Raw genomic sequence first — 24,101 nt, forward strand, 5'->3', positions numbered from 1 at the left:
TGATGGGATTGAATTGGAATCCCCTGGTATGTTTCCAACTCCACCATTTGGGGCAAGTCAGCCCGAGCATGCCCCAAATTATACATCTCTTCCCTCTCTTATTCCCACTTTTATGTTTAACAGGGATCACATTTCAGTTAATTTTCAACACTTAAGAATAACTGTGTGATAATTACAGAATTAAACCAGTCATATTAAGTAGAACAGACAAAAAAAAATACTATGAGGGATAATATATTAAGTTGTCCATTAGCAGTCAGGGCTATGCTGATCAAGTCACCATTTCTCATAGTGTCCATTTCACTTCAGGAGGTTTCCTTTTTGGTGTTCAGTCAGTTGTCACCGATCAGGGAGAACATATGGTATTTGTCCCTTTGGGACTGGCTTACTTCACTCAGCATGATGTGTTCCAGATTCCTCCATTTTGTTGCAAATGACTGGATTTCGTTGTTTCTTACTGCGGTATAGTATTCTAAAGAATACATATCCCATAATTTCTTTATCCAGTCTACCATTGATGGGCATTTGGGTTGGTTCCAGGTCTTGGCTATTGTGAATTGTGCTGCAATAAACATTAGGGTGCAGACCGCTTTTTTCTTTATCAATTTAAACTCCTTTGGGTAAATTCCAAGGAGTGGGATGGCTGGGTCGAACGGTAGGGTTATATTCAGGTTTCTGAGGAATCTCCAGACTGATTTCCATAGTGGCTTGACCAGTTTGCATTCCCACCAACAGTGGGTTAGTGTCCCTTTTTCCCCACATCCTCGCCAGCATCTGTTGTTGGTAGATTTCTGTATGTGAGCCATTCTAACCGGGGTGAGGTGAAACCTCATTGTGCTTTTGATTTGCATTTCCCTGATTGCTAGTGACCTTGAACATTTTTTCATGTGCCTGTTGGCCATTTGGATTTCCTCTTTTGAAAAATGTCTATTGAAGTCCTTGGCCCATCTCTTAAGTGGGTTGTTGGTTTTGTTTTTGTGGAGTTTCTTGATCTCTTTGTAGATTCTGGTTATGAACCCTTTATCTGTTGCATAGTTTGCAAATATTTTTTCCCATTCTGTCGGTTGTCTCTTCACTCTCCTGACTGTTTCTTTTGCAGTACAGAAACTTCTCAATTTGATGCAATCCCAATAGTTGATTTTGGCTTTGACTGTCTGTGCCTCCCGGGTCTTTTCCAGAAATTCTTTGCCTGTGCCAATATCTTGAAGGGTTTCTCCAATGTTCTCTAATAACTTAATGGTGTCAGGACGTAGATTTAGGTCTTTAATCCACGTTGAGTGGATTTTTGTGTAAGGTGTAAGGTAGGGGTCTTGCTTCATGCTTCTGCACGTGGAAATCCATACACTCTCTTCTTTTATCTAGAAGTGTTCCCTTATAGTCATCCACTCTGATCTTGAGATGTGAATTTCCTCCCCCACCCCCACCCCCCCAAAAAAAAAAAACCTTTTTTTTTCATTATTTATTGGCCTTTGATATAACTCGAACTCCAGTGCTCGCTGTTCTCACACTCAACTCAGCCTCCCTGTGGACAATGTGCTCAAACATCACAGCTGCATTTCTGCTCCCTGGATCCACAGTGTTGGGCTGATGGTAGCCGTGACACACAGACATCTCCTGGAGTTGGCGTTACACTGTGGCAGGACAAGGAACCCACACAACAGGGGCCCAGAGGCACCATGTGGCCCAATGGCTTCCAGGTTGGTTCCTACCTATCTGCCTAGTTGGCCTGATTTCCTGCCAGTTCTGAATAAAAGGAATTAGGTTTAATATTCATTGGGCATCTCTTGTTGGCAGATTGGATGCTAGGCACTTTCCATATGCCACTGTAAGACCCTATCAGCACTCCAGGAAGAGCTAGTAGGATTCTTGTGCAAACAGAATCAGGTATACATGACTTGAATACTGGACTTGCTCTTTCTGTTTCAGCAGATCTGGGTGCTCAAGATCTAAGTAGAGTCTCTATTTATTCTTCTGCTGAAGTTTTAAAAATGATGCCATTAAACCCTGACATCACCCACTGTTCGGCATTTCTATCAAACACACTCAGTATTAACACATGGGATAGGAAGGAAAGCAATAGGGCTTTTATAAAGCATTTACTAAGAGCCAGACCCATTTCACACAGCCTCACTTTTAACACTCAATCAAAACGTTGATATCCACATTTAATAAGAGAACACTCAAGGATGCTAATTAATTTAACCAAGTTTGAGTAGCTATTAAGTAATGCACCTGAAATTCACAGTGCTCACTCATTTCCCAGTCCTATTCAGACTTACCCTTTCTGCAGCCTAATGCTCACATCTCTAGCTGGCCCACATTGTGTTCAGAAAGTAATTTTTCATGGGCAAAAGCAGCTTAATAGCACAAAATAGAGGCCCAACATCAGCAAGAGTCAAAAAGAGAAATGGGTCTAAATTTCTGTCTGGGCCAGTGCTGCAGTTCACTAGGCTAATCCTCTGCCTGTGGCGCTGGCACCCCGGGTTCTAGTCCCGGTTGGGGTGCTGGTCGGGGTGCTGGTTCTGTCCCGGTTGCCCCTCTTCCAGTCCAGCTCTCTGCTGTGGCCCGGGAAGGCAATGGAGGATGGCCCAAGTGCTTGGGCCCTGCACCCGCATGGGAGACCAGGAGGAAGCACCTGGCTCCTGGCTTCGGATCGGCACAGTGCGCCAGCCATGGCAGTCATTTGTGGGGTGAACCAATGGAAGGAAGACCTTTCTCTCTGTCTCTCTCTCTCTCACTGTCTAACTCTGCCTGTCCAAAAAAAAAAAAAAAAAATTCTATCTGGAGAATTACAGATCAGCTGAGCACATTTTTTTTTTAGATAAAATGCATCACTCCTTGTTTTGTACTTCCTTGTGAAACACCTTAATAAGTGGCAGGTGGAGAATACAGTTGAGACCACACTGTGACTATCTAGTTTTCAAGAAATAACAAATAAGTTGAAACCGCCAGGAGATGGATTGGTGCTGAAAGCAGTCCCTGATTCCAAAGTTAGGCCTTAAGTAGCTTCAGCACCTGCAACAGGTAGACTCCCCATGGAGATCTCGGATGATGAAGAGGAGCCCTATGAGTTGGGAAGAACAATCACAACAAAGCTGGAACAGAGACAACCTGTGAAATTCAAGCTGACAAATGGAGCTGTGCAATGGAGGTGTCCAGGAAAGAAGAGGTTCAAAGAAGCAATGAAGTGAGCCAGTGACAATGGCATGCCCTTTCACAGGCACCAAGGAAGCCAAGCCTGGAGGCTATGTGTGTCCGTGTGTGTGAGTGCAGGCTTGTAGAGCTGTGTTTGTGTATAGCAGGAAAAGCCACAGTCGACAGAGATGCAGAGTCTTCCTGAACAGGTATGTTAGCCACAGCTCCCTGAGTCTGCTGAGCAGACTCCATCCACGCACTGGGCTTCTCTGGACCCACAATGATCAAACCCCCAGGACACATGTAGACTACACTGAGTATAGACATTCAGGAAACATCCGTGGCAGGAATCATCCTAATACTGTGGCCTCGGTGCTCTCTGCCCATTGTGTAGGAGTCACATTGTTTAGCTCTAGAAAACTGACCGTGCCAAGGCACAACCAGAGCTTTCCAGATCACAGAGGCCACCATCCTCTCCAAAGTGCTGGGACCTATCCATCTGTTTGTAGATCAGAACTCAATCTTTTCTGGAGCCTCACTGCCAGGAAAGGGCTTGAGAGCTTCCTAAAGCCAGGGGCCAATTTGGTCCTAATCATTTCCCTGGGAGATGACTTTTGAGGGAGGATAGTAGGTTTAGTGGAGACAAGGTATTCATTCCCTTTTTTAAAAGATTTTATTTATTTATTTGAGAGGTGGAATTACAGACAGAGAGAGGGAGAGGCAGAGAGAAAGGTCTTCAATCTGCTAGTTCACTCTCTTGGCTGCAATTGCTAAGTTGCGCCAATCTGAAGCCAGGAGCTTCTTCCAGGTCCCCTGCGCTGGCCCCTGGTTAATCATTCTTTACCAGAAATAACTATCAGAGCTTCCCTTAGCTTTATGAACCAAGAGCAGTAAACTGCCTGAGGAGGATATCTGAGCTCAGACAGGTCTCCCACGCAGGTACAGGGGCTCAAACACCTGCGCCATCTTCCATTGCTTTCCCAGGCTGCAGCAGAGAGCTGGTTCAGAAGAGGAGCAGCTGGGACTAGAACCGGTGCCCATATGGAATGCCAGCACTTCAGGCAGTGACTTTGCCTGCTATGTCAAAGCACCGGCTCCAAACATTTTTTTTTTCAATATAATTTTTGGTTAACCTGCAATAGTCATTACATGTTTATTGGATACATTATAACATTTCCTTAAATGTGTATGATGAACACCAATAAGTTCAGGGCAACTAGTATTTCCCTCTGGATGATGCAATACTATCTATGCTGGCAGTGAGTATCCTGTCTGTGCAATCCCCACGACTTCAGTACTGACTCAGTCCATCAGAAATGGTGCTTTGTGAGCCCAGAGCTACCCGTGGCCTGGCACTCTCAGGCCTTTATCAACAAAAGAAAATGTTGGACAACTGTGGTATGTTACTGAATATTTGATTTTAGAGCTCCTTTTTGGATGCTGAACACATGTTATGAAAGGGGTCATTTGCAAACCATAGCAAATCAATGAACAGGAGTCTACATAGCTGCAGACTCCTCAGTTGGTATCTCCTACACCGAAGAACTACAGGTGCCTGCCCTTAGATTATGGGGCAGGAGTGCAATCAACCAATGCAATGTTGACATCTGTCCCCTGGGTGTCACCTGGGCCTAGAGGTAGCATCTTTCTCAGCTACCAGGCATTGGGACACCTGGAATGCTAACACTTAAAAGGAAATGAGGTTTGTTTACTCTGGTTCAGTGGCTTTGAGGTTTAGGGCACTCATATGGGTTATAAAGCAATTCCTAGCTGGGAATCAAACAGCATGACTAAGAAGTTAGGGCAGTTATCCTTCATAAGATCAACCCAAATTCCCCAGGAGGCTCAACCTCAGAGGCCATCTGCAGGAAGGCACTGCAGGTGAAAGCAATGCCTTCTTTCAGGGACTTTGAAGGTTCCTATTTTGACTGAACTACATAGTGTCTATGAGGTCTTTGGCAAGGGGTGTTACTTCCTGGAGTTTGATTTCCACATCTGTCGGGAACAAACAAGGTTAATTTCTGCCTCAGGTTATTATTTTGAAGGTTCAATAAGATATCCTATGAAACATAGCTACCCTATGTGGCTCTGACACATAGTAGACTTCATAAAAAAATGCTTATTGCAATGCTGATAGTGATGATTAACTATCTTCCACCTGTCTCTAACTTTTGGAACCAGTGGTGGAGATAAAGTTGACCCCAGCTATTACACAAACCATGTCCTCTGCAAATATATCATTGGGCCAGGCCAACCCAGTGTCTTTTCTTTATTGATAAGGATTACAATAGCCTATTGTACAGCACATATGTGCGTTCATATAACTCTAAGCTTTCTATGAAACATGTTTAGCAAGACATATTAGATGAGCATGTCTGGAAAAGCAGCTGCATGTCCTTGTGAAGCCAACGTTCCCACAAGGGCTCAATGCTCTTCTTGTTAGTAGGTCATAAACTACCCTTAATCAGTCACAGAGGTCACACTAATGTGTTCTGGGAAGAAAATATCTTTCCTAGGAGTGCATTGGCAGAAATCTTATTCTCCACAACCTGCACCCCACATTAGAGAGCCAGGGTTCAAAACCCAGCTCCAGTTCCTGAATGCCTTTTTCTGTTAATGCAGATGCTGGGAAGCAGGGACGATGGCTCAAGTACTTGAGACCCATGAGCGACCTGGATTGAGTCCCCCTCTCCTATTGTGGGCACTGGGGAAGTAAGCCAGCTGAAGGCATTGTTTTCTCTCTCTCTCTCTCTCTCTCACACACACACACACACACACACAGAGAGAGAGAAAGAGAGAGACAGAAAAACAGAGAGAGAATTTTTAAACACATGAATATGTTTAAACAATTTTATAAACAAGAAAAGACAAAGGGCCAACAGTAGCTGCTGAGCAAGGAGAGGCACCAGGTGGCTGTGAGGGCCCAAAAGTGTTGAACACAGAAATTATGCCAAAAGCATTCAGGCTCAGGATGAGTTGAATGTTATATAAAATAATGACTGACAATAGTTAAAAATACTATTCTAAAAGAAAAAAAAAGAAAAGGAAAAGATTGCATCCTCTATGTAGAGGCTCCAGCCATAGTCAGGAGAAAGAAGAAAGTAAGAAATGTATGTTTTTAGGGTTTTTCAAAACTCATTGATTTACTCCAAAATATCTAGTAACTATGAACTCTCTGCCAGGTGCTAGGCATGGGACTCTGCATAAAGCAAACAATGGGATACTATCCCCACTCCCAAAAGTGTTCCAAGTCTATGGGTCCTGTTTAGTCAAACAGGCACACATAATGAAAGAGAATGACAAGACAGTGTACTCATTGTGTTCATCAAAAGGTACATAAGACACATTTTAGACAAAATTAACCTGTTTGTTGCTGACCAAGTGGGCTTCATAGGGCAATTGTGCCAAGAGCTGGATCTTTTTAAAAAGTACAGTTTCCAGTACAGAATGCCTGGAGGTCTTTCTTGAAGTTCACAATTGCCTTCCCTTGAGTCTGGAATGATTTATCACGGGCAGCGAAAACTGGACAGCAACTTTATATGTCTCTATGTGACTGGTGAAGAGGGACGACAGTGGTGAAAGGATGCCTGGAGTAAGGACCCAAGGCAGAAATGACAACCAGGGATTTAATGGCCAGCAGCATTCTCAAAAACCAGCAGCAGCCCAATTGGCACCCAGGGCACTATCTTTTGGCCGGGAGGAGAAAGACTTCCTGGCTGTGCTGTGTGGGGAGGGTTGTTACTCCTATGGGATTTTTTTCAAGACGTTTCCAACAAATGTAAACCACACCAGACTCTTGGAGGATTGCTCCAAGGAAAGGGAAATAAGGGTTAGGGAAGGGGTGTTGCTGCCTCTACTGCAATATGAACAACAGCTGCAGCTGGGCCAATTATTTCTTGCAGAGTGACTTTGGCCACCAGCATAAAAGGACGAATTTTTCAATAGGAACCTTGCCGATGTTCTGTTCAAGCCCAGACAAGATCAACAGTCATCTATTAAAACGGAGGAAATGCAAACTACGTTCATTTACAGATTTTTTTTTCATTAATATACAAATGCATTAAACAAGATTCTTGATAGGAGTAGGTGAAGCAAGTCCAGAATGAGCAGTCAGAGGAAAATGGAAGGAGTAATGACTCAGCAGGGCCGAGAGGCTTGGAGTCAAAGATGAGGGAGCCTTACCCAACTCGAAGGAGGAAGGTAGAGGCTGACGACTAGAGTCATTCAGTTATGCTGAGGGGATCTATGCAGGCTTTAGGAGCAGTAGTTTTCATCTCCTACCCTCTACTGGAAATTCGAGAACATGTGGGAAGTGATGAGGTTGGCTTCCACTGTGGTGGCCATCCATGGGAACCTGAGAAATCCAGTTCGATGAGAACGATGTAAACTGAACTTGTCCTCCCTGTAGACTGCCCTGGATTAACTTGGAAGGTAGCATCTCTCTACACTTTCTCCGACAGTTTTTCTCTCCCCACCTCCCCAAGGTCTAAGAGGACATTAGTCCATGTCTATCACAGCCTTTCCTGTGGCAGAGCATCCCACCGCCTGCATCCAAGTCAGCCTCCCTCAGTGGGACAAGAGTCCCTCGAAAGGGCACGGATTTTACTCTGCATCCCCTGCCTTGAGACAGGACTTAGCCCAGGGTGGTGCTGATTCTACAGTGCCTGACAGTAGCAAGAGTTCTTCACTGCACTGTACAGTTAGAGTAGTGAGCAATGTTAACCAAATGTCTTTTAGTTCATTGCTTCTCCTCCCAAACTGCTTCTCCTGCTTTTCTTCATGCCATGGGTGCCTCCTGTGGTTTCAAAGTGTCCCCAAAGTTCAAGTATCAAAAATTTTATCCCTGATGCAGCACTGTTAGAAATGAGACCTTTGGGGCCAGCGTTTGGCCTGCTGGTTCAGATGCAGGTTCAGATGCTCACATCCCACATCAGAATCTGAGGTCCGTACCAGCTCTGCTATTGACTCCAGTGCCTATTAGTGAGGCTCTGGAACACAGCAGTAATGAGTTAAGTTATTGGGTTCCTGTCATACATGTGGGAGACCTGACTCCAGGCTGCCACTTCAGCCAGAGCTCATTTCAGACACGGGTGGGGGGAGGCATAAATCAGTGGATGGGTACACTTACCCTTGCTCTCAAATAAAGAGAGAGGTGGGACCCTTAAGAGGTGATAATATCATAAAGGATCCACCCTCACAAATGGATTAATAGCTTCATTGTTGCAGTGGGTTTGTTATAAAAGCCTTGCGGCACCGGCACACCGGGTTCTAGTCCCGGTCGGGGCGCTGGATTCTGTCCCAGTTGCCCCTCTTCCAGGCCGGCTCTCTGCTGTGGCCAGGGAGTGCAGTGGAGGATGGCCCGAGTACTTGGGCCCTGCACCCCATGGGAGACCAGGAGAAACACCTGGCTCCTGCCATCGGATCAGCGCGGTGCGCTGGCCCCCGCAGCACGCTGGCCGCGGCGGCCATTGGAGGGTGAACCAACGGCAAAGGAAGACCTTTCTCTCTGTCTCTCTCTCTCACTGTCCACTCTGCTGTCAAAAAAAAAAAAAAAAGTGAACTCAGCATTCTCATTCGCTGTCGCTCTCATTCTCGCTCTCTCTCACCCTCTCCCCCCACCCCTACTCTGGGAAAAACCAGCTGTCATACCATGAGGAAACCCAGGCAATTAATGGAGAGGTCCACTTGGCAAGGAATTTGGGTCTTCAACCAAGAGCCATTAAGCACTCAAGGCCTTCTGCCAACACCCACCTGAGTGACTTTGGGAGCAGAGCTGTCCCAAGCCTTGCTTTGGGATAACTGCAGCCCCAACCAGAAGCCTTCATCAGAAACTAGGAGGTTTGTTTTTGTTAAGCTGCTAAATTTTGGGGGTAATTTGTTATGCAACACATCACTGTATTTAATCCCATGCAGACAACCACATGTTTTTAAGAGTTCTAAAATATCCAAACACAGGGGGCTGAGTTGTGACACTAGCCACTACTTCTGCTCACACAAGGCACAGGGAGCAGAATAAAGGCTACAGCCCCCTCTGTGAGGGTCCTTCACCTCCTTCATTTGTCTTGAGCCACACTCACCACCCAAGGACATGCAGCTGTATCCAGTTCCTTTCTCTGCTCCCCCTGGCCTCTTGTCACCTCTCTCTGGTACCAAAGCTTCCAGAGCCCTGAACCACAGTCCAATCATAGTGCTTCCCTCCTTGTGGTCTTTCAATAATTCCCCATTTTTTACAAAATAATAACAATTAGAGCCATACATTCTCCCTAACTCTACTAAAGGTAACTTCAGTACTACCTTCCAGCTATTTCCCACATGCTCTCTAAATGAGAAGGGAAAGAAAAGAGTCACATAGGTTTTGTTTGTTTATATTCAGCTGTAAGGTTAGCCCAAAGGAGATCGACAGCATCCCCACTCCAGTGTCAGCCCAGAGGGAAGAGAATGGTACAAGCCTTGATTTCAGCAGGTCTCAGCCTCCCTGAGCATCAGATCTAGGGTAGAAAGAAGTATGAATGTGGTGGGGATGGACAACCACAGGTGTCTCCTGGCAGTGGAATCCTGGCTCCCAGAAACACACGAGGTTCTATCAGACCACAGCCAGAACTGCAGGCTGGACACTGTCGTGCCACATGTCAAAGCCCAGTCAGGTGGGCAGGATCAGCCTGGGACCCAGGCCAGATATCCAGCAAGCTCGGCAAGCCCAAGGGTAGCAGCCCACAGGTGCAGGGATTTAGACAACTGCAAGCACCATCACATCTTTGGCAGCTAAATAAATAGAAAGCCCACCTGCTGTGCACCTGGCTGGGTGAACGCCAGTCCGGGGACTCCGACAGATGGCAGAGCCTGCAGGGAGAAGTTCGTCAGGCACCACTCCTCTCCTGGAACTGCAGCTGGACCCCACTTAGCATTTCTCTGGGGGAGGTCAGCTCCTGTTGGAAATAGCACTCAACCCTTCTGCCGTGAGTTTCTCCTAGCAAAGGGTTATAGGCACAGTTACAGAAGTGATGTCCTCAAGTTCTCCAGCAAGGGAGGGTGCTTCTGCTAGCAAGTGGAGTTGTCCTCTATCACCACTGAAGCCTAGAGCTTCAAGAAATGTAGACTCTGATTTTTTCTCCTTTTTCGATTCCCTCTTTCCCTTTTTCTCTATGTTCCTTGTTTGCTCTGCTTATTCTATTTGTTACTCCCTCTCCTTTTACTCACCTATCTTCCCTTCTTGTCCTCCACTCCCCATAGTTCTCTCAACTCCCTGCTCCACTCCCTCACACTTCACCAAACTGCCTTTCCTGCCACCTTAACTCACAAGTCTCTGCCCTGAGATTCACAGACAAGCAGAGCACCAGTGAGGATGCCCCCACCTTGTCTCATCAAGCTGTGCCAACTCACCCTGAAATGTCCACCTTCCCTTCTCAGAGGTGGCTTCTGCAGGCAAGGCCCGCCTCCACCTAGAAGCTACAGCTCTCTGTGCCCTCCTTACAACCCATTCAGGACCTTGGCTGATGGCTCATTTGCAGAAAGGCAAGAGTGATCCACCATCAGTAAATTATACACAAGTTAGTGCAAGGCAGTAATACGATGACTTCAATGTAGCAAGCCCTGGCTTCCAGTGTTCCTCGTGCCAGTGTTCCTTGGGAGCATTGCTAACCCCCTCTCACCCTCAGTTTCCTAATCTACAGAATGGGTATTATAACATAACCAAGGTTATTGAAGGGCCCAGTGAGATAATAATGTAGGCAGGGACCCACTAGGGTGCCTAGAAACATTATTCTAAATACTCCGAAATGATCAATCTCTCCAAACAATCTGAAAACTCTACAACAGCAGGTGCCTTAAACTCGAAGATCTCTCTACCTCAGCAGTACAGTAATGTCCAACTATGCTACTGGTGTCAAGGAAAGCTGACAGTACGGTGAGAATCTGAGCAGCGGCGGTGGCACACATTGTGAGGATAGCAGCGTGTGGGGAGGAGGGATCTCACGGATGCACTGTGAGAAAAAAACAACCCAAACACACATTAAGGCAAGAACACTTCCCCAGGCGGCAAGCAAACCAAACCAGATATGCTGGCCTAAGACCTCATCTGCCTTTCTTGCATTAGAAACTCTGCAGGTTTCAGAAAACTATGATCTCAACGCCCAGATGTCATTCTCAGGGTCAGCTGCCTGCAGCCCACACAACCCTCAGAGGCGTCCGACCCAGCCAGGGTGGCCTCAGCAGGGCCTCACATTCTGTCAGGCTTTGACTAACACTGCAAGAGCTAACATTTCATAGCTCCGAATCACCTACTCATTCAGATCACTTTTTACTTCCTACTCATTAATTGAGAACTGGACAAAGGAAGCTTAGCGGCACTCCTCATTCTTCAGTTAGGCCAAGCTCCAGGTGAAAGCATTCAGTAAATGCCACGCAGGACCAAAACAGAGCATCTGGAGAGCCAAGGTCTTAAGGGCTGCATTCGAATGCCACCCACATTTCCACTCTGCTCAGTAGCCTACGGTACCTCTGTTTGGACCCCAAAATTGGACTGGAAAGGAGAGAACAGGAAGTTCTAACCTGAGCTGTCCCTGTCATAGTCTTTTATGGCAAAGAATAGCAGGCAGGACTCTAAATGAGTAAGAGGAGGGTGGAATAAGAAATAGACTGGGTTAGTTCTCTCGGGGGGAGGCAAGCTTGAAACCAAGGGCTCTGACTTGGAGCATTTGTTTTTCTATTTAGACACATGGGACCAGAATGCAGGCCCCTACTTCTCTCCTCCTAGTGGTTCCCTTGCCCTTTCGCCACCAAGACACAGTCAGGACCCTCTAGCATCGGCTGCCACTCGTAAGAGCACTGTAGCATGTTAAGCCGCATGCTTCTCACTATTTCCTGCACAACCTGGACTGAGACATTTACCACCTCCTTCTGGAAAGGGCAGTGAATCAGAAAAGAAAATGCCCCAGTTCCTCAACAAGGTGATCAAATGCAAGTGAGTTGAAAACTGGCCTTTTAAATCTCTCACAGAATCACCTGTTTCAGAAGCACAAGAAAGAAAAACAAAAAGACTCTTTTCTCCATTTCACCTCCAAAACTCCTCTGTTTCTCTGTAATTTCTTATTTATATAAAGCGAACAAATTTCATGTATTTGATACATATAGATTCAAGAGCCTAATGATACCTCTCACCCTACCCTCCCTCACTCCTTTTTTATTTCTCTTTTAATTTTCAATTTACTTTATAATCACAAGCTTAACCCTCCGTTAAATAAAGAATTCAACAGGGGCTGGTGCAGTGCCACAGAAAGCTAAGGTGCAGCCTGCAGTGTTGGCATCCCATATGGGCACCGGTTCAAGTCAGGGTTGCTCCACTTTTCATCCAGCTCCCGGCTAACGTGCCTGGGAAAGCCCTGAAGATGACTCAAGTGTTTGCAACCCTGTCACCCACAAGGGAGACCCATAAAAAGCTCCTGGCCTTGGCCTGACCCAGCCCTGGTCACTGTGGCCATTTGGGGAGTGAAACAGTGGATGGAAGATCTCTCTGTCTCTTCTTCTCTCTCTATAACTCTGCCTTTCAAATAAATAAGTAAATCTTAAAAAAAAAAAAACTACAATTACAACAAGTAGTAGTAGAAGCACCACTGCTCCTCGAGAGTATAAAAACAGGGCTATAGACAATAATCAAATCTCAAAATGTTAATTTCACTCACAAACATTACATCAGAGTCATTAACAACCCTCAGGCTCTCTCTCCCAAGACCACCTTAATTAATCTGATTTGGAGCATTTCCCATCCACCAGCAATGCTGAACAATGAGCTAGCTCCAAGCTCCTGAAATGGAAGACCGTATCATTGGCTTCTCCTGCAAAGCCTCAAGGCTCCCTGGTGAAATCGGGGACTTAAATTAGCCTTGTTCTTTTACCCAGGCAATTAATAACACAGTTGGCAGAAAAAAATACACACACGGAGACACAGCTTGTTTGCTAGACTCCAGAGATAGCTGCCAACAACCCTTAATTGAGTCCAACCTACTGGGTTAAGGTGGTTTTGTACAGGATCTGTTGGGTGGGAGCTGAGGGGACCTTGCCAAAGATCTGCTCTCTGAGAAGGAAATCCTGGCTGATGATTTGCATAGGACCAAAACCCCCTGGTGTGTGCACAGAACTTTGTAGTTTACAAAATGTTTCTCAGTTCATAGTTACAGTTCAATATCTCACATTGGCATTTTCCAGGAAAAAAAATGCACAGTGGATATACACAAAACTAATTTGACCTTAAATAGGATCTGATTTCATATAGGATTGGCCAACCCAGTTCTGTAAATTCTAATCTTCTATTAGTCAACTTTCCTCTTGGTCTCTCCATCTTCTTTTAAAAAAAAATTTATTTTTATTTGAAAGAGTTACACAGAGAGAGGAGAGGCAGAGAGAGAGTGAGAGAGAGAGAGAGGTCTTCCATCCGATGGTTCATTCCCCAATTGGGCACAACAGCTGGAGCTGCACTGATCCAAAGCCAGGAGTCAGGAGTTCTTCTGGGTCTCCCACGTGGGTGCAGGGGCCCAAGGACTTGGGCCATCTTCCACTGCTATCCCAGGCAATAGCAGAAAGTGGAGCAGCCAGGACTTGAACCGGCGCCCATATGGGATGCTGGTGCTTCAGGCCAGGGCGTTAATCCACTGCGCCACAGCGCTGGCCCCTCTCCATCCTTTTTTAACCTCCCAAAACAGTGATACTTCTTTCCACAGATAATACACACACACACACACACACACACACACACACACACACACACTGAAGCCATATCATGATTCCTACTCAATCTGAATTCTATTGTCAAATGGATTCAGTTTAAAATCTTCAGCCAGCCTCTCTGTGCTGATGCTTGGGGAGCCAGGTGATCTGCTTGATTCACAGGCGAAGAGTAAGAGGAGAACCCACAATGTGTCCAACATTCTCTTCCTAAGGAGTGGCCCAGTTCACTTGTTGGCCATTACAAACAGTGCCACAATGAAGATGTTTGTGCATGTCTCTTGGTGACATGTTCAAACAAATGATTCCCTGGACAAGAAGTTAAGTTGCTAAGTCACAGAAAATACCTATTTTCAACTTATTTGGGCATTGACAAATTATCTAAATTGCTTATACCAATTTGTACTTCCAACAGTAATGTATCATTAATCTTTGTCTCTTATCAAATATGTTATCAATCATTTTAATAAGCCTATAGGTAGAAAAAATAATTTTGGCCGGCACCGTGGCTCACGTGGCTAATCCTCCACCTGCAGCGCCAGTACTCCGGGTTCTAGTCCCGATCGGGGTGCCGGATTCTGTCCCGGTTGCTCCTCTTCCAGTCCAGCTCTCTTCTGTGGCCTGGGAGTGCAGTGGAGGATAGCCCAAGTGCTTGGGCTCTGCACCTGCGTGGGAGACCAGGAGGAAGCACCTGGCTCCTGGCTTCGGATTGGCTCAGCGCGCTGGCTGTAGCGGCCATTTGGGGAGTGAACCAACAGAAGGAAGACCTTTCTCTCTGTTTCTCTCTCTCACTGTCTAACTCTGCCTGTCAAAAAAAAAAAAAAAAAAAAAAAAAAAGAAAGAAAGAAAGAAAAAATAGATTTCCTTTTTTTAACTTACATTTCATTGATTATTTGAAAGATTGAGGGTATTTTTTCTTTACTTCTTTTTATTCCCATTTGGAATTCCTCCTCTGTGAATTGCCCATTCATATATTCATTTTGCCGATTTGTCTTCAGTTGCATTGTCTTTCTTGACTCATTGATATATAAGTACGTGTTCTGCATAAAACTTCTATTATTATTTCACTTTTCACTTTTTTTATTTTTTTATTTTTTTTCCTTTCAAACTTTTATTTAATGAATATAAATTTCCAAAGTACAGTTTATGGATTACAATGGCTTCCCCCCCATAACGTCCCTCCCACCCGCAACCCTCCCCTTTCCCACTCCCTCTCCCCTTCCATTCACATCAAGATTCATTTTCAATTCTCTTTATATACTGAAGATCGGTTTAGCATACATTAAGTAAAGATTTCAACAGTTTGCTGCCACACAGAAACATAAAGTGAAAAATACTGTTTGAGTACTAGTTATAGCATTAAATCTCAATGTACAGCACACTAAGGACAAAGATCCTACATGAGGAGTAAGTGCACAGTGACTCCTGTTGTTGACTTAACAAATTGACACTCTTGTTTATGGCATCAGTAATCACCCTAGGCTCTTGTCATGAGCTGCCAAGGCTATGGAAGCCCCCTGAGTTCACTGACTCTAACCATATTTAGACAAGGCCATGGTCAAAGTGGAAGTTCTCTCCTCCCTGCAGAGAAAGGTACCTCCTTCTTTGATGACCCATTCTTTCCACTGGGATCTCACTCGTGGAGATCTTTCATTTAGTTTTTTTTTTTTTTCCCCCAGAGTGTCTTGGCTTTCCATGCCTGAAATAGTCTCATGGGCTTTTCAGCCGGATGCATGCCTTAAGGGCTGATTCTGAGGCCACAGTGCTGTTTAGGACATCTGCTCACTTTTCACTTTTTAAAATATCCTATAAAAGAATATTTTTTAATTTCAAAGCAAGCTGCACTTTATTTAAAAAAGTATATGCCTACTCAATGTCATAATAATATCCTCTTATATTTTCTTCTTAAAGTTGTATATTTCTCCTTTCACAATTTAGTTTTTTTTTAATTTTATTTTGGGAATAATATGAAATTCATACATAATCCTATGTTTATCTTTATATGTATTTTTAGCCTATAGTGCTAGATACATTAATCAAATAGTGCATGTGTTTTCTGCCATATTAAATGCCACTCATCCTGTGGCAAGCTGGGATTAATGCATAGTTATGTTTCTAAATTCTCAATTCTGTACCATTATTCTATTTGACTTACTCTATGTGAATATCAAACTGTCTTTATAAAGCTTCTTAATAGTTGGTTGTAAAATTTCCAATTTACTCATCTCCTTCAAAATTAATTAGTCTCTTTCTTTTTCCATTAGAATTTTTAGATCAGTACACTGAGTTCCACAAATATTTTGTTGAAATTCTGATTGTAATTTCATTGCTTACAAAAATAATTTGGGGATAAACTTCATTATAATATTAACTCTTTCTATAACTTGGGTCTTCATTGAAGTATTTGGGTTTCATTATTTTATCTCTTTTATCTCTAACTGCATAGTTTTATCTCAATACAAGCATTTTAAAAATAATAGTTTTTCTTCTAATTATTTATTTCCATGTATGGATATGTAATTGACTTTGAGCACTAATATTGTGCCCAGCAACTCTGAAAGCTCTCTTGTTCAAACATTTCTCTGTAAAAATCTCTTGAATTTTCTACACAAGCGTATTTTCTATGGGTAATGTTATTTTGAGTTCATCATTTTTAAATATCACATCTTCAATTTATGTTAAATTGTTGGTCAAAAACAGTTAAATATCATAAAAAATTATGTAGCTCAACCTAATGTTAGCATACTGCCTCAAACTTAGCCTACAGGTGAGAGCATTTGGTCCAATGGGTAAGACACTGATTGGGACACTCCTATCCCATGTCAGAATACCCTGGCTCAAGTCCCAGCTCTGTTCCCAGTTCTAGCTTCCTCACACTCTGGGAGGCAGCAGGTGATGGCTCAAGTACTTGGAATCCTGACATCAATTTAGGAGAACTCGACTGAGTTCTGAACTCCTGGCTTTGGCCTGGCCCAGCACCCACCTGTTGAAGACATTTGGAGAGTAAATCAGTGGATAGAAAAGACCTTTCTCTCTCTGTCTCTTCTTTTTAAATAAAATGAAAGTGGATAAATATTTTTTAGATATTAATACAATATTGAATAGAATTGGAGCACATTCTTGATTAACTTCTGATTTTTAGGCCAATCCTTCTGATATTCTACCATTAAGCATAATAAAATATTATAGGTATTTAGTAGTTACTGCTTTTAGTTTACAGATAGTCACTTCCACTTCTGTTTTAAAATATTTTCAATTATCATTTTATGATTAAAACTACCTCTGGGGGATGGCGCTGTGGTGCAGTAGATTAATTCTCCACCTGCAGTGCTGGCATCCCATATGGGCGCCGGTTCCAGTCCCGGCGGCTTCTCTTCCAATCCAACTCTCTGCTGTGGCCTGGGAAAGTAGTGGAAGATGGCCCAAGTGCTTGGGCACCTGCACCTGTGTGGGAGACCTGTAAGAAACTCCTGGCCATCGCAGCCATTTGGGGAGTGAACCAGAGGATGGAAGACCTTTCTCTCTGTCTCTCCCTCTCTGTCTACTCTACTTGTCAAATAAATAAAATCTTTAAAAAAAAAACTACCTCTGAATTCCTGGGAGTAACTTACACAGCAGGAATATATTTGTGGTATGAAGGTGTCTTCATATTCCCTGTCTCTTCATCCCCCTCCCTCTCTCTCTGATACTTAAACACAAACACACACACACACTCACACACCCCTAGGTTCAGTTCTCTAAGAGTTCACTCAGGATTTTTGACCATAATTAACCTACAATTTTTCTTCTTTGAGCTACCTATGCCTGATTTTGGAGACAAAGTTATAATAATCTCACATAATTAATTGGGATGCTTTCCTTCCTTTTTATTCTCTGAAAATATTTGCAAAAGGATTACCTATTCCTCAAAGGTTTGGAAGAAGATGTCTATAAATAGTATGAATCTATTTTCACTAGCCTTGGGGGTGACTGGGAAAACATTACTATAACTGACTCACCACTTTTATGGGAATTTTCTATTTCTTTATAAATGATTTTATTGGACTATAATTTTCTAGAATTCTTTTATTTTCCCTTAGCACTTCCAAATTTGTCACATGAAGTTATTTGTGGCTCTCACATAAAGGTTTAAAATCCTTCCTGAAAATCCAATAGTAAAAATCAGAACCTGAACCCTAGGACACAAAGTCACAAATGATTCTAGGGAATGTTGTTCTTCCCCAGGGCCCAGGCAGTGATTGTGTTCTTGTTGTCTGTTTGTGTCTGAGTCAGAGGGCATGTAGCTTCTCTCACTGTCTAGCTCCTCAGCCCTCTGCGTCCACTGCCTTATGCAAGGTCTCAGTTCCAACATGTTCATTCTGCACATGGGTGTTAAACCTATGTCCCAGTGTGCTGAGATCTGCAATCTCCTACCACCCACTAAAGCTACAGAGGATCAGTTCCCATTTTTACACATCTGATTTGCAGAAACCTTTTCCGATCTAGTACTTACCAAGTATCTTCTCTTTCCTACAAGCTTAACTCTGCCTTTAAAGGAGAGTTGAAGAATTTCATAGAGCATTTCTCCTAACAAAGGCAGAATTTCAGGCTGGGTGTGTGAGAGGTTGACCAGAAAACAAAGGGTCAGTTGGCTCCTAATGCAGCAGAACCATGGAATCTGAGCATACAGGTCCAGAAAGAAGCTTAAACTCTAAGCAAGTGAAAGGAGCTTCATTGAGGGGAAAAACAATTTTAGCTGAGACTTGATAGATGCATAGGGTTATTTCTACAGAGTAGCAAAGGAGAAAGAAGGCATGCTCAGTTGTAAACAAAGCTTCACCATGTGCATTTAAGGCAAGTTCAAATGACATCTATTGGGGGAAAAAAAGCTAAACAAAAAATAGAGTAGACATGCGTTATGTGAATGAGAAATAGCTGCTGAATCAACGAAAAAGAAACTCGGTGGCCAAGAACTTGCGCCTGAAGCAAGACTTTTTGCAGCTGTGCGCAAACACAGGGTGCCTCACCTCTCACATGCAGAACAACCGGCCCCAAAAGACACTGCTTTTTCAATCTGTGTAATTACTGCTATGATAAGAGGCTGATGGTGAAGTGGCTGTTGGTTAGCTTCAACTGGCCACCCCAGTGTAGCTGAGGAACAAGATGGCCTCAAGCAACTGTCCAATATGTGAGCAACGGTGACCACACAGAGTGCACAAAGCCCAAGGAGAGGTGAGCTCCTCTCGTAAGTTCACAGACACTTATGAAACTTTATCCCCACTCTAGGTACAAGTTCAAGCCAACTTTCCACCTTGCAAAGTGAATAACAGGCATTTTTATTCATGAAACAGATAAAATCTAAAGACCTCAAGTTTTGTAGCTGTAAATGTAGCTTTTACATCTGTGAACAAAGTGATAAAAGGGATGGCCTGTCTTGACTGTTTTCTCACTCTTATTAGGAAGCGCAAATTTATACACACACACACACACACAGGCATTTTATCTTGTCTTCTCACTTTGGTCCTAAATGAAAGAAAATGATAAAACAATCTGTGAAGTGGTAAGCATTTGGCACACCAGTTAACACACCACTGGGGAGGCTCACATGCCATAGCAGAGTCCTGGGTTCAAGCCCATCCCAGTTCTGCTCCTGTTTCCAGCTTCCAGTTAATGTGCACCTCAGGAGGCAGCAACTGATGGCTCAAGTAGTTGGATCTCTGCCATTCACATGAGACACCCAAATTGAGTTCCTGGCCTCCAACGCACTTCATTTGGGAAATCAACAAGCAGATGATTGACAACTATCTGTCTGATTGTATCTATCCACCTAGATCTCTCTTTGTCTTTCTCACTCTCTCCCTCTCTGCCTTTCAAATAAAGTATAACACATGAATATTTTTGAAATTCTCTGCAAACAAAAAAATAACTTCTTCGAAAAAAAATTTGTAACTAAAGTTTGTGAAATGGATCCTCTCTGAAAGAGAAATATTACTGGGTGATCCTAGACCGATGAAAGGATTTGGACTTGTTCATAAGAAATAAACACTACTTAAAACCCAGCCTTTTGAACATTTGTATCCAAGGATTCAAGTGTCAATTACCTGATAAATAGCCACTTAATCACTAACAATGAGCAAGCTGAGCAGTATGGACAAATCTCTCACTAGGGCAAGTGCTGCTGCTTGGGATACCTGCACCCCATACTGGAGTGCTAATGCAAGTCCCAGCTATGTCACTTCTGATGCAACTTCCTGTTAATGCACCTGGGAGGCAGCAGATGGTGGCCCAAGTGCCTGGTCCCCTGCCATCCAACTGGGAGACCTGGACGGAGTTCTGGGCTCCTGGCTTCACACTGACTCAGCCCTGGCTGGGTCATTTTAAGAATGAACCAGCAGATAGAGGATAGAAGATCTCTCTCTCTCTCTCTCTCTCTCTTTCTCTCTCCCCCCTCACCCTCTCCCTCTCCCTCTCTCTGTCTCTCTGACTTTCAAGTAGATTAAAATAAATGAACATATTTTTAAAGATTTATTTATATATCTGAGAGGTAGAGTTGCACACACAGAGAGGAAGAGACATAGAGAGAGGTTTTCCATGCACTGGTTCATTACCCAAATGGCTGCAATGGCTGCAGCTGAGCCAGTCCGAAACCAGGAGCTTGGAGCTTCTTCTGGGTCTCCCATGTGGGTGCAGGGGCCCAAGGACTTGGGCCATCTTCTACTGCTTTCCCAGGCCATAGCAGAGAGCAAGATGGGAAGAGGAGCAGCCGGGACACGAACTGGTGCCCATATGGAATGTCAGCACTGCAGGCGGAGGTTTAAACTACTATGCCATAGAGCCAGCCTCAAATAAACATATTTTTAAAAATCTTTCACCTTCCCTCCCCTTCACTTGTGATGATATCAGTGAAGTCAGGAAAGAAACAGAGCTGTTCTTGCTAAGCTCTGGAGCCTGCCACCATGTCAGCAGTAGACTCTTCAAGAGAAAATGTGGCTAAAACTTCAAGAGTCCAAATACAGTTTTCTTCTTGGTACATTTTCTATTTTTCCCATAAATTTTTCCTAGAGATCAGGGTTCATTCAAAATCATGTTCAGTCCCTGAGAGGAGTATTTTATGGCAAGGATGAAATTTTTGTTTGTTTCGGGGCTGATGTGGTGGCTCGGAAGATTGGTCCTCCACTCACAATGCCAATTTCCCATATCAGAACATCAATTCAAGTCCTGGCTGCTCTGCTTGCAATCTAGCTTCCTGCTAATGCACCTGGGAAGGCATCAGAAGGTGGCACTACTGCTTGGGCCCCTGCCACCCAAGTGGAGGCCCAGATGGAGTTCCTGGCTCCTAGCTTTGGCCTGGCCCAGCCCCAGATGTTGGAGCCACTTGGGGAGAAAACCAAAGGGTAGAAAATCTCTCTCTCTCTCTCTCTCTCTCTCTCTCTCTCTCTCTCTCCCCCGCCTTTCAAATAAATAATTTTTTTAAAAATAATTTTTTTCATTTCACACTTTCCTCCAAAGCAAGAATGTGTTGGTCAGCTTTCCATTACTACAGCAAAGTACTGGAGGCAACTAACTTTATGAAGAAAAAAGGTCATTTAGCTCATAGCTTTGGAGGGTCAAGTCCAAGACTGTACAGCCCCCTTGTCTGGTGCTTGGTGAGGACAGAGATGGCCGTGGTAGAGTATATGATAAAGAGTAAGGATCATATTGGTGCCAGGAAGAAGAGAAAAGGCAGAGCCAAAACTTGGGGTATTTATAAGAACCATTTCATGAAACTACCACCTGAGGGCCCTCAAGGACCTACAGGTCTCCCACTAGTCCCACCTCCTAAATACTGTGATTGGATAAAAGCTTCTACTCTCCTAGTACCATTGATCCATATCGTTGAGGTTTAAAGTCCTGCATGACTTCAAGAACAACATTGTATTTAACCCATGTCGGAAAATGAATGGGTACAATCAAGAGAAGAGCTAAGAAGTTGTTGAATTAAGACATTGTACATGGGGCTGGCAAGGTCACACGGCAGGTTATAGTGCCAGATCAAGTCCCAGCTGTTCCACTTCCAATCCAGCTCCCTGCTAATACACCTAGGAAAGTGGCAGATGATGACCCATGTGTTTGGGCCCCCGTCACCCATGTGGGAGACCTGGATGGAGTTCAAGGTTCCTGACTTCAGCCTGCCACATCCCTGGTTGTTGCATCCTTTTGGGGAGTGAAGCAACTGATAGAAAGATATTTTCTCATTCTCTCTCTCTCTCTCTCTCTCTCTCTCATCTCTCCCTCTCTCTCAACTGTCTCTTTCTCTCTCTGTAACTCTGCCTTTCAAATAAATGAAGTAAATATTTGTTTAAAAAGACATTGGCCGGCGCTGCAGCTCACTAGGCTAATCCTCCACCTGTGGCGCCAGCACCCTGGGTTCTAGTCCCAGTTGGGGTGCTGGATTCTGTCCCGGTTGCTCCTCTTCCAGTCCAGCTCTCTTCTGTGGCCCAGGAAGGCAATGGAGGATAGCCCAAGTGCTTGGGCCCTGCACCCACATGGGAGACCAGGCTCCTGGCTTCAGATCAGTGTAGCTCTGGCCATGGCGGCCATTTGGGGGGTGAACCAACGGAAGGAAGACCTTTCTCTCTCTCTCTCTCTCTCTCTCTCTCTCACTGTCTAACTCTGCCTGTCAAAAAAAAAAAAGAGAGAGATTGTAGTTTCAAGGAAAGAGATAAAAAGACATGGATTCTAGCATTCTATAATTTACTTTAAGCATAATGATGGGCAAGTTAATTAACCTCTCTGAGTTCTTTGTTATAAAATACATCATAATGTGATGTATGTGATCCTATGAAATAATATATTCCAACCGACAAACAGAAGGCAATGTGATCTTAAAGGCAGTGTGGCCCAAAAAGACCTTCCTGAGATCCCCATAGCACTACATCCATTTACTTCCAATGTACATTTTGGGATCCCTTGCTCTGTGCCAGGCACAACACTGGGTCCCGAAGGTAAACTTAACACCATCTCAGCCCTCTCTTTAAAGGCCAGTGACGCTCTGTGACGCTCCCTAACCATGTGTACCAGTGTGTTTCAAAAAGTTCATGGGGGACCAGTACTGTGGTGTAGTGGGCTGGGCCTTCGGCTGCAATGCCAGTATCTCATTTGGGCACTGGTTCCTGTTCTGGTTGCTCCTCTTCTGATCCAGCTCTCTGCTTGTGGCCTGGGAAAACAGTGGAAGATGGCCCAAGTGCTTGGGCCCCTGCATAGGGGGAAGGGGGACCTGGAGGAAGCTCAGCTCCAGCCATTGCGGCCATTTGGGGAGTGAACCAGGCAATGGAAGACCTCTCTCTCTCTCTCTGTCTCTCCCTCTCTCTGTCTGTGACTCACGGAAAATTGGGATTTAAAAAATATGCTTGTTTTGGTTGGAAAAAATCTGAAAGTCATGTATGTCATTCACAATATACATTTTTGAGGTAGAAAGAGCAAAGTGCCTTGCCAGAGCTGCAGATGGTGTACTGAAAGAGTCCAGAAGCATAAAAGGCCCCTTCCAGCTCAGCATCTTCCAAACAATTTCCATCACACTCCAGCCCTAAGGGAAGCTAATAGGTGTTATGTTCAGAAACACATGTGAAATAAATTTGGAGGACACTGGCTGAAAGAAAATACTTAACAGGTTTCTTCTGAGCAGGATTTCTCAGGATTTTTAATATTCACGTGTGCATTATGCATTGCAAAGGGGGAATAAGGGACTGCCGGTTTTTCTGAAATGATTCACATGTGAAACCCGCCTTGTTGCTCTTTCTGTGTCACGTCGCTCAGGAATCAGTGAAGACAGTTTCCTAGAAGCTGTCTGTGTCACGTATTGCTAGAACGAGACACAAAAAGGAGGGTTGGGCTGGGAGCAAGGCTAGACCTCTGCAGGTCCTTGCCAATGGGAGGCTAGAAAACCACTGAAGAAATTTTAGAAATGAACAATCCTTTAACCAATATCCAACAAAACACTAGAGAACAAAAAATAAACATTTTGCTCCAATACTCATGGAATACAAATGATGAGGAAAAGGATAACATAGCTTATTATAAAACACAAATATATAAATGTGAAAATGTTTAAATATGTATGAAGCAGGTGATGAAATAGAAAATTTTCTAGGAAAAATGTCTTATCAGACTAATTTCTTAGTGGACAAAAAACTATATAGTCCAATAAACACAGGAGAGAGGAAGGAAAAAATTGTCAAAGAATTATCAATAAAATTTGTGGTGTATCTAAATACTATTCTATTAAAATTCTC

General features: G+C 44.0%; 1 long non-coding RNA gene across 1 annotated transcript in view; it reads right to left on the reverse strand.

The window, feature by feature from the left end:
• The window catches only part of LOC149122068 (uncharacterized), a 140,707-nt gene that overhangs the window by 109,211 nt on the left and 7,395 nt on the right, over window positions 1-24,101 (reverse strand). The gene's annotated exons all lie outside the window — the stretch shown is intronic.

The sequence above is a fragment of the Oryctolagus cuniculus genome, chromosome 15 (assembly GCF_051225735.1).
Source record: "Oryctolagus cuniculus isolate XC-2025 breed Fujian yellow rabbit chromosome 15, ASM5122573v1, whole genome shotgun sequence".
Lineage (NCBI taxonomy): Eukaryota > Metazoa > Chordata > Mammalia > Lagomorpha > Leporidae > Oryctolagus > Oryctolagus cuniculus.